The sequence below is a fragment of the Corvus hawaiiensis genome, chromosome 26 (genome assembly GCF_020740725.1).
Source record: "Corvus hawaiiensis isolate bCorHaw1 chromosome 26, bCorHaw1.pri.cur, whole genome shotgun sequence".
NCBI classification, from domain to species: Eukaryota; Metazoa; Chordata; class Aves; order Passeriformes; family Corvidae; genus Corvus; species Corvus hawaiiensis.
The window spans coordinates 17,233,947-17,244,166 of NC_063238.1; the positions used below are offsets into that span (position 1 = coordinate 17,233,947).

The 10,220-nt window shown below is 34.6% G+C and overlaps 1 protein-coding gene across 4 annotated transcripts in view; it reads left to right on the forward strand.

The window, feature by feature from the left end:
- RALYL (RALY RNA binding protein like) overlaps nucleotides 1–10,220 on the forward strand; it is a 388,415-nt gene that overhangs the window by 176,088 nt on the left and 202,107 nt on the right. The gene's annotated exons all lie outside the window — the stretch shown is intronic.

Consider the following 10,220-nt stretch of genomic DNA (forward strand, 5'->3'; position numbering starts at 1 on the left):
TGCACATCCTTTTAAAATTGCCCTTTCATTATGGACATTCTTGTTCTTTGAGATATAATAATAAAAAAATCTTGATGACAACATTAGCAGATATTAAAACAGAGTAAAAAAAAATATTCTTAAGAGAGGATTTATGGGAAGATATAATGGAATACTGTCATTAAGGTTCTGTATTCTCATTAAAGTCTTTTTGTCAACTACTTTGGCTATATTCCAAATGGAATTACACATGTATATGAGTAGTTGATTGGGATTTAAGTCTGAATCCATGTGTTTATAGAGATATTTTGAGACAAGAAATTTGTTAGATTGTTTTTATGCTGAGATAGAAAACCTCCTTCCCATCAGGAGACATTGTGAAAGCAAATTTAATGTTTTTGAGGTAGTGCCACTTGGCACATGTGGAGTATAACTGAAAAACTGCAAAAATTTTCAAGCAGATGCATTTATGTCAAATTTACCATGTTTCTTCATCATGAAAACTGGAGAGAGAATAAAAGTCAAAGCACTTTAACGGACACTTCCAAAATAGCACTGAATTCTCCCATATACTGATGTTTTAAAATATCTGTCTTCCTGTCTTATTGTGTCTTCTAACTTTTATCCAAAACAATATATTTCCTTCTGGTTTTTGCTATGGCTTTAGAGTAAGAAAGTATTTTTGCTTTAAATTGACCTGAAACTTTTCCCTTTTTTAATTCAATCAGCAATCTACCCTCCACAGTTTTTTCCTGGAGCAGATTCTGTTAAGAGGTGGAACAGGCATTCTCTGGCATCCTTTATGTCATTTAGTTGATTCTATAATTACAGATTAATTAAAAATGTACCTCAATTTACAAATTGTTATTTTCTAAAGATTCTTTAGATGTTACTAGCTGGAAAAAAAATTGTAGAACAACACTTCAACATTTATATAGTATACTCTTTAATGTGTTCCTACTTCATAAACATAAAAAGAAAAGAATGGTATATATTTGAATTGAGATGATTAACCAATCTTGTAGCAGTTTCTTAATAATCCTCAGAGTTGCGTTGTCTGAGAGAGTGTTAATATTTTCAGATTCTCAGCAAAATTTTTCTGCTTTTCACCTTATCGAAAGATTTAGTGAATTTCTAGCACAGAGGAGGAAAAAAGGGGTTTTAAGATCTTTCTGAAAAGTTAGCTAGATAGTTGTTTAGCTAGATGGCATGGGATTATTTTTTCTATCTTTGGACAAAGCTTGGATTACAGAAAATTATGACTCTATGTGGATCTATTTCTTCATTCTTTACTTACTGAACTGTAGGATGAAGCAAAAGCTGTGAAAGTATTTATGGTAGCATTAACACCATGAACTAGGAGATGAGTTTTATTACATATATGGCATGCTTTTGTCAATGATGCTTTATGAGAAAATTCACTATATATTTCGTAGCAAATTCTGCCATCAAAATTATTAATAGATTGACAACTTTATGTTAGGTATTTTCCCATTTTTCTAAGGAACTCATTGAAGGAATTGTCTTGGTAGACAGAGAACTGCGAAGAAACCTGTCTGATTTTTTATGCTTTTCAAAGCAAATGTTACTCAAAAGGTTTTTTCAAATATCTACTTTTGCAACTAGACTGCCTGTATTATTCATACTTTCGTGTAGATTAATGTACCCCGTCATACTCATATCAAGCAGTCCAAATGTGTAGGTTACATGACAGAGGATTTATAGATCAGGCAGCAACAAACAAAAGGAGAACAAGGTTTTATTCCATCAGACATCTTTACCGTCCTTAGATGCCACAGTCTACACCTTACCTTCTAAATTAGTCAAGCATTTCACAGACCTCTAGTATACTGTTGCAGCAAGGAAAGCAAGAATTAGTACAGATCTACGTAATTTGTTGCTGTTCTGAAGATGAGTGCACACAAAACTCGTAATTCATCTTGGACAGGCAGTAAAGATCTCAATTTCCAAAAGAACTTTACCCTTTCAGAGTGGATGGGTTGTTTGGAGGACTTTCAAAATATTCAGAAAAGGGGAAAATACACCAAATAGTAAGTTGCTATCTTCAGATTACCAATATATAAAAACCAGAGATGGCTGCAATTTTCCACTCTTTTTTAAACACATATCTTTATTCTTTTTTATTATACGCTTTAGAGGAGTTGACAGAAAAAGAAATAGCTCAATAAAAACTATTAGAAACATCTAAGGAAATCACTTTTGAGACAGAAATACTTCTGTGGTAAAATTTCATCCAGATCTTTCTCTGAATCATGACAAACTTTTTCATTGTGAAGGTACTTTTTCTTTTATAGAAGATGATAGCACTTAACTTTCCTTATGTAACTATCAAAGATAAGGGTGAAAGTCAAATACTGATTAAAGGGAAAGAAATAAGGGACTAGTAACCATTTCCTCAAACACCTTTCTCTTAAGGATTCTAGCTCCTTTCTACTATGAAAAATATAATAATAGAACAGTGAACAGCATTGAATCAGTACCTTTTTGCTGTAAATATACAGATAATTCAGATAATTTTAGAAGCAATTCTTACATAAAGCATGGGTAAAAATAAGAAAAGTCTGTTTTAAATGGCACAAAGCAGATGACAGTTATGTTACTCAGCTACAGCTCAGTCCTCCTTATTTGACAGTTCTCATCACTTGCACAAATGAGATATATAGGAATTGATGTTGTATTGCTATCAAATCAGTTATACACTTTTGAAAAGCAGTAAGATGCTTTTTAGTAAGACTTTTTTGTTGGTTTGGTTTGGTTTGGTTTGGTTTTTTTCCAAATCGAAGATAAAAATGCATAATCACATTAGGAGATTAACTAACAATACTAATGGAAATCCAGGACTGTTGTATGTAAAGAGATTGGGACACTGAGACTTGCATGTTAAAAGACAAGTGTAGTCCCTGCTGAGTATGTTTTAACTCCAAAATAATTAACTCTGTCAAATAATTAATATTTGTTGACAAGACCAAGTTAAGTGCACGCAGCATCACATGTCTTGTAATTAATTGGGATGATAAGATAATACAGACTGAAAGTAATCAATTTGAGCTGCCAAAGCTGATCACTTAAGCCAAGTGAAAAAACACAAGCAGCATTCTTCCACAGACTTCATGCACACTTATAATTATCTTTGCCTGCTCCTTTGGTCTTTTTGTATTTCAGCTCTGAGTAGCCAAGTTTAATTTGTGTGAGTGTTTTTGAATGTTTATTTGAGAGCTCCCTGAGCAAATTTGTTGGCAGAAACACATTAAGAGACAACTGGAAGCAAATTATAACATTGCACATAATAGATCAAATTAAATCTAGGTAAACTATATAAAATTAAAGAATATTTAAAATATTTAACATTGAAATGCAAGTGCTATGAAATAGCTGTTTGCAACTGATCTATATTTACAAGAAAAAGAACTCCTAACTCATTACAAGCTGTCAAATATCAAAACTTAATTTGCATTGGTTCAGATTCACTTCAAGGGGGTAATATAAAAGCAATAGCAAAACACTTCTTATTTCAAATAATACCTATTTCTGTCTCAATTAAATCAATGAAACCTATACTGTGGTTTAAAACAGAGTTACTTTGATAATGAATCCTTCTAATAATATAATCCACTAGACCAGAGGTTAGGTATTAGGGCATCATGAGCTACAGAAAAATCTTAACAGGGTAGAAAATTTGAGAGATAAATTATTCATTCTAAATTATTTTCTCTAACCAGCTTTTACTGCACTCCTATCAGATACTTTACAGCTCTACAGTATGATGTTGGAGATCAAGTATAATCAATAAAATAAATTATTTAAATGTAAGATTCATAGGGAGGTTTCTTTACACTTAAATTTTTTCAATCTCCTGTGATACAGAAGAGATAAAATGAATTATATTTATGTTAAACATTTTGAATTTTTATGATTGATACCGAAGTTTCTAAGAATTTTGTTTCCAGGCTTGCATTTTTTGGCTTAAAAATAAATCATAATCCACTTTTCAATTTGAAAATGTAGTGGAAATGTTTTCCTTGTTTATGGTCCTTCTGATATATATGTACAGTGTGGAAAGAAAGAAAAAAACCAATGTCCTGTATGCTCAGTGTTACTATAATAATTCTTTTGTAGTCTCTAAAAATGCTACGCAGCAGAAAGACCCAGGGTTGTTTTTTACGAAGCACATTAAGAGAGAGAAATCAGAAATAAAATCAGTGTGACAACCTACATACCAGTGTTGCTCCTTCAGGTTCAAGGAGGAAGAAAATCTGCAGGAAGGACTGGGTGGCATGGAAAAAATAAAGTGGACTCAAGTAAGAAATAATGTGAATGGACTGAAGTATGGGAAGAAGCAGAGAATATATGAGACAGGTGTTATAGAGGTACAGTGATGACATTTATAGTACAAGATTTCAGTACAAGGAAAGAGCATGACACTTTAGACTTTTATCAGAATAGAAATTGATTTATTTTCTGACCTATCTCTTTGCCAAGTGTTAACCAAGCCCAGGAATATGCAGCCAGCACCAAATTATAGAACATTAAAATGTACACAGATTTGGATCCCAGAGGCCAAGTTACCTGCTGAAATAAAATAATTAGGCACTGTCCCGGAAAATCACAATTTTCTCAAATATTTTGCTAGAAAAGCTACACCAACAGCTGGGTTTGTATGGTTTGCATGAAAAAGTCTGCCTTAATCTGGTTGATTGATGTTTGGGTAATGTTTTTAGGGGACCATCACTGGCATGTTCCTATTCTATGGTGTTTGCTTAAGCAAGTCTCTAAAAGAGAATAAAATAAATAAAATAATAACTGAGTAGGGACTGTGATCATTGTGTTTGGGCATCAGATGTCTGCTAGAGTAAAATCATAGCTCCACTAAGAATTACTATTGTCCCAAACTAAATTAAAATCTTACTTGTATCTATTTGCTGCAGCAGAAAGTTATTGCTGAGACTACAAAACTGTAGAAATATTGGGAAAAAAGCTTCTCATCCAATTTTTATGTGGCTTTTCACAAAATGTTAAAGACAGGGCAGATAAGACCTTTTGTGTGCGTATACAGTCTATTTTAGAAAGAAAAATTCGAATAATATTTCAGGAGTTCTCAGTGATGCACAATATTGGAACACATTGCTTTTAACACTTCTTAAGCTATCTAGCAGATTTTTTATATGCAACGGGGCATAGTGTAGGAACTGCAGGCTTTGTGATCTCTCAGTAGCAATGAAAATATTACTATGCTAGTTTTCATTTAATTTCCATGTCTTAACATGCAACTGAAAAATAAACAGACAAATATTATTATTTTTTTTTTTAATTAGGAGTACCTACTAAGGCTTTGGCATGAATATTCACATAGATTTAATTACGAAGTAAATGTCAAATGATCTTGAAGGTAATCTAGGAAGGGAGATACAGAGTTAAGAGCCTGAAGCAGCCATGCTACAGTGATTGCTAAGAGATCCAAGGCACAGGCTCAGGAGACAGAGAATGCAAATTCTAATTTTCAGCAATAGAGAATCAAAGTTTTCCATTGTCCCAGAGAAAGTCCTAAATGTTGAGCTATCAGTTAAGACACTGAGAAAGGTACTGCAACTGGATATTGTGTCCTTAATAGTAACAATAGAGGAAAATTACTGAAACAGTCTGTAGACATGTTAATACATGCATTGGGGCAGGCTTAAACATTCTATATACGTCAAGCCACTAAATCTTGAAATTTTTTAAATACTCCTGCAGAACATTAGGCTGCTTGTAAGTTTCAGAAACCAAAGTGAAATTAAACTTCAGATGCTTTTATGTTCAGATGATAGAAGAGAAAATTTTTCACATATAGCTTTGAATTTCTGTTCATGAAATGCCCAGGAAAGTCTATGGATCTAGTTTATAAAGGCCTTGCACATGGTTGAATGATTGTGGTGGAAAAAAGAGCTGAATAAGATCCAAATACAAGATTTAAGACTCTAACTAAATCATCCTTAGATACATATTCATATTTTCTATGAGTTTGTCTATCCGCGTATTGCATGTATACATGATGGAAAGTCTCATTATCCCACGTGGAAAATCCCATTTTCACATTTTGCATTTCAAAATCACATTTTCACATTCATTTCACACAATGAACTCTAAAGTTTATCAAAGGAAAGAAATACCAGATGTCTTGTTGTATACCCTCAGTGGTGAGAGATTTCTTGTTTCTTGCCTACCTTTGTAATATTACACTTTGATATATGCACATAAGATTCAGTGTGTGAAAAGCCAGAACAGACTTTGTAGATAGACTGAAAAACCATTCAGCTGTTTTGTGGTGAATGATAGCATATTGCCTTGGGTTCCTGACTCAGGATGTGCTGTACAGGCTAAGGAATAAAAGCAAGGCCATGCAGGGATATGGCAGTCTACCACATATTGTCTGCAGATGTGCTTTTGTTTTAAAGATGCAGTTTACATCTGACCACTACAAAAATCTAGCCAGGCTGAATGAATGGGGTAAAAGAATGAAACGGAGAAGCCAAATGCACAATATGCCCATGATTTACTGCATAATGTTGGGAAAGTTACTGGCAGAGTCAGATACCAGAATTACCTTGTTGTCAGTAATAGCTTGTCTTCCTGTAAGTCAGATGCACAGCGTGGTCATCTGGCATAAATCCCCAAGACGTGATTGCGAGAGGGACATTATGGAGTGAATACAATAGAAAATGTGATTCCATTTTGACTCTGTTTATGAAATTCAAGTATTCTTAAATACCTCTCACCATTATGAAAGATCAAATAATTATTTAATCAACTAATATGGGAGATAAAACATAAAAATACCCATTAATAGGAAATACTAGAAATATACAAAATATAGAGATTATACAGAAAAACAAGAATACCACCAATCCTCAAAACAAATTCTTATGTTTTCAATTAAACAGTATATTTTCTATTACACTTACTATTGCTGCAGCATTTTTCTGGTGTTTTGCATTTTTAAATTTCATTCATGCAACAACCCACTGAGCTGTAATATTGTCAGTATTATTGCCAGTTTCTGAAGAAAGAGGAAAAGGTGGAGATATTTAGTGACTTGCATAAGGTCTCTTATCAAGTCTGTACCAGAGCTAGGATTACAATTTGGAAGCTCTTGACTTCTTGTTTGTCATTCAACAGCCTAGACCATGACATCCCTCAAATCCAATTTCAGACTCTTACAAAATAATAGAGAAAACACAAGGGAGAAAATTTCTTGTCAAAATAATGCTACCAAAAATTTTGTCAGAGACTTTGGTAGCATAAATTTAGTCTACTGATGTGTTGATTATAGCATTTCCATAAGCAACAAGTATCAGATTTTACTTTAAAAATGTATGACAAATTTTCCAAAAGAATCTTCTCTTAAGAATAATTTGAAAAATTTCTTCGTATCAGCCTTGCTACGTCATGTGTCCCAAAAAACAGTTTAGTACATAACAGAGAAGGATTGAAATAAGAACTGTGGTGTTGGGGAAACCTCTAACCATGACATAGGTATCCTTGTTACAGCCAATTTTAAATAATAGCTTTAGATTCTAAATCATTAAAACAATTCATTAATTAAAATTTCAGCAGGTGGTGTACTTTGGGACTGTAAACTCCCTTGAGGGCAGAGAAAACTGGTGGAGTTTATTAGGAAGGTTAGAAATATAAAAAATAATAGGAGGAGACTGTCTTACTTGCTAAGGCTCATTTAATCCTCACAGTGATATGAAACTGAAGAGAAAGCACAAACACAGGGGGACGAACACTGCCAAATGACACCAACCATTTCTACTGAACACAAGATTAGCTGGAAATGTCATATGACAGCAAATATAGCTAAGATTTTTTTTTAAGCGATCCATAGTATCACAAAGTCACTAAGTGAAGAGAAAGACAACAGTCCTGCAGATTTTACTGTCACTGCACTCAAAACCGAAGACTGAAAACAGATTTAGACCATCACAGAAAGTCAGAAACGCTATAAAAATTATTAAAAAGCCAGTAGGAATGAGTGATGAGAGAAGATTAAAATAGTTTGCTGCATAAATGATAAATAATGACTTGGAAGAGATGAGATAGCTGGCTACAAAAAGGTCTGGTCAAAATATTGGAAGTGAAGGGAAGTTTACCTTTTGTTTAAAAAAACAAACAAAAGACACCTAACTTGTTCATTTCCTTCTCCAAGAACCTGTCTTCTCCAAGAAGCAACCCATCCCAATATGAAGAGTTTCCGTTACCATTTCCTGGATAGGCATATCCAGCACATAGATCCCAAATAAGACATGTTAAAGAAAAGTATCAAAGTCAACACTATTTTAATTAATAATTAAAATTAGTAATTAATTTACTAATTAGTATCAAAAAGGTCCAAATTGTGGTCTCCTAGAGATATTTTGAAAGGTGAAGTATTACCTGCAGGACAATAGCAAAGGTCCCATTCTGCAATCCTCTAACTGACCTCAATGTCCAGATCTCTTGAGTATTCTCTCAAAGTGTGTATATCTTTAAGAAATTACACAGTTAGATAATGTATTATCTTTACTCCATTTCAAACTCTGCTTAAAATCCTAAATAAGTCTTATTTTTTTTATTTATTTTTCTCCTGATTTCACTGTATTATTTGCACAACTAAGCTGGTGAGGGGTCAGTAGCTCTGACCGGTCCAGAGAGATGGTCCCATGGAGGATCGTCTTCCTGAGTCCCGGTGTCTTCCCTCAGCTGCCAGCTAGGAGGGCCCGTGCAGAAGCTGTCAGCTCTTTAGTGATTGTCAGCTCGTGATTCCAGCTCAGCTCTGCAGGGCAGCCTCCAGGCCAGACCAGGCAGAGAGACGAGAGGCCCGTGTAGCTGTTCTGCACAAGGCAGCTTTATCGGTCCATACTCCGGCGAAGGGGAGCCAGGGACGAACATCTCTCTGCCCTCGCAGGGGCAGGGGGTTAGCTTTATAGGGATACAGGGGGTGGGTGTCAGAGGATAAAGGCCAATGGGTTACAAAGGATCTGCATAGGGTCTCCCAGAGGATTCTGGGTCTGTCTTCTTCTCGCCATAACTGAAGAGTAGCTGCCTTCCCAGGGGAGGTCCTGCTGGGAGATTGCTCAATCTTCTTATCTCAGCAGATGTCCCTCCAGGGCAGTGGCTGGGCATACCCTACACAACTATACTGGTATGTGCTATCACAATTACTTTTTAACCTAGCCAGCAGAGTTGCATCTTGATTTTACAACCTCTAAATACAGAAATCCTTGTATTTTATAGGGTTTAAATATGATGGAGGAAAGGGACCCATATCTGAGGGCTCATCAAATATCGTACTAGAGAAATGTATTTCTTTACAGGGTTATTTTCTAACCTTTACAGTTATTCTCTACATCCTGAGAACAAAGAGTATGTGAATAGGAGAGAAAATCCCTATTTTCCTGTGGTGACAGGTTCCATTTCCTTCTGCCCATTTGTGTGGGAGAAAGTTCCAGCACCATGAGCTAGTGCAGGGCAATAAGAAGCTGCAACTCTATCCACCTGTACAGACCTCAGAACTTCTCCTTTTTCCTCCCACTTCTTGGGGGTGGTGCTACTCCTGGGACAGAGTGCACATCTGCACCTTACTGATCCAAAAGCTTGAACAACTGTGAAATAATGTATCCTTAAAAGTGGGTTTTTTTGTCGGTGTGTTATCATTAATCTCCAGTTAATTTTTTTAACAATTTATTCACCTTCCACGAAGAGAGTATTTGTCTCTTTGAGAAGAGTGACAACAGGAGATGAAGTGAGATCTGCTATATCATTTTATCTTTCAGTCCTTCATTTTCTACAAGATGTGGCATAGCAAATATTGATGCATATTGTCATTTATGTTACTCCAGAAATACCAGCTTGAAGGGAGCATTGTCCATGTTACAGAGATGATGTCTACCCCTTTTTAAAAGTAATTAAAAGAAAGTAAAAGGCTAAACCTTATAAAAATAACTAACTAAATAAATAAATAAATAAAAGGGCAGGATATCTTGGAGAAAGAGAGAGAGGAAGTATATTCTTTAACTTAAATGATGACTGGAAAAGACCAGAATATTTTGATGTGAATTTAACTAAGCATCTTATAAGTTTTTTCTTTATTTGTGTGACCTAGATATAGTAATTCATTAAAAATGAATTTAAAACATAAAGCAGAAAGGATTTCTCCAAGACAGAATATATTTTATCTGATAGCTTTCTGTTCTCTCTCTTCC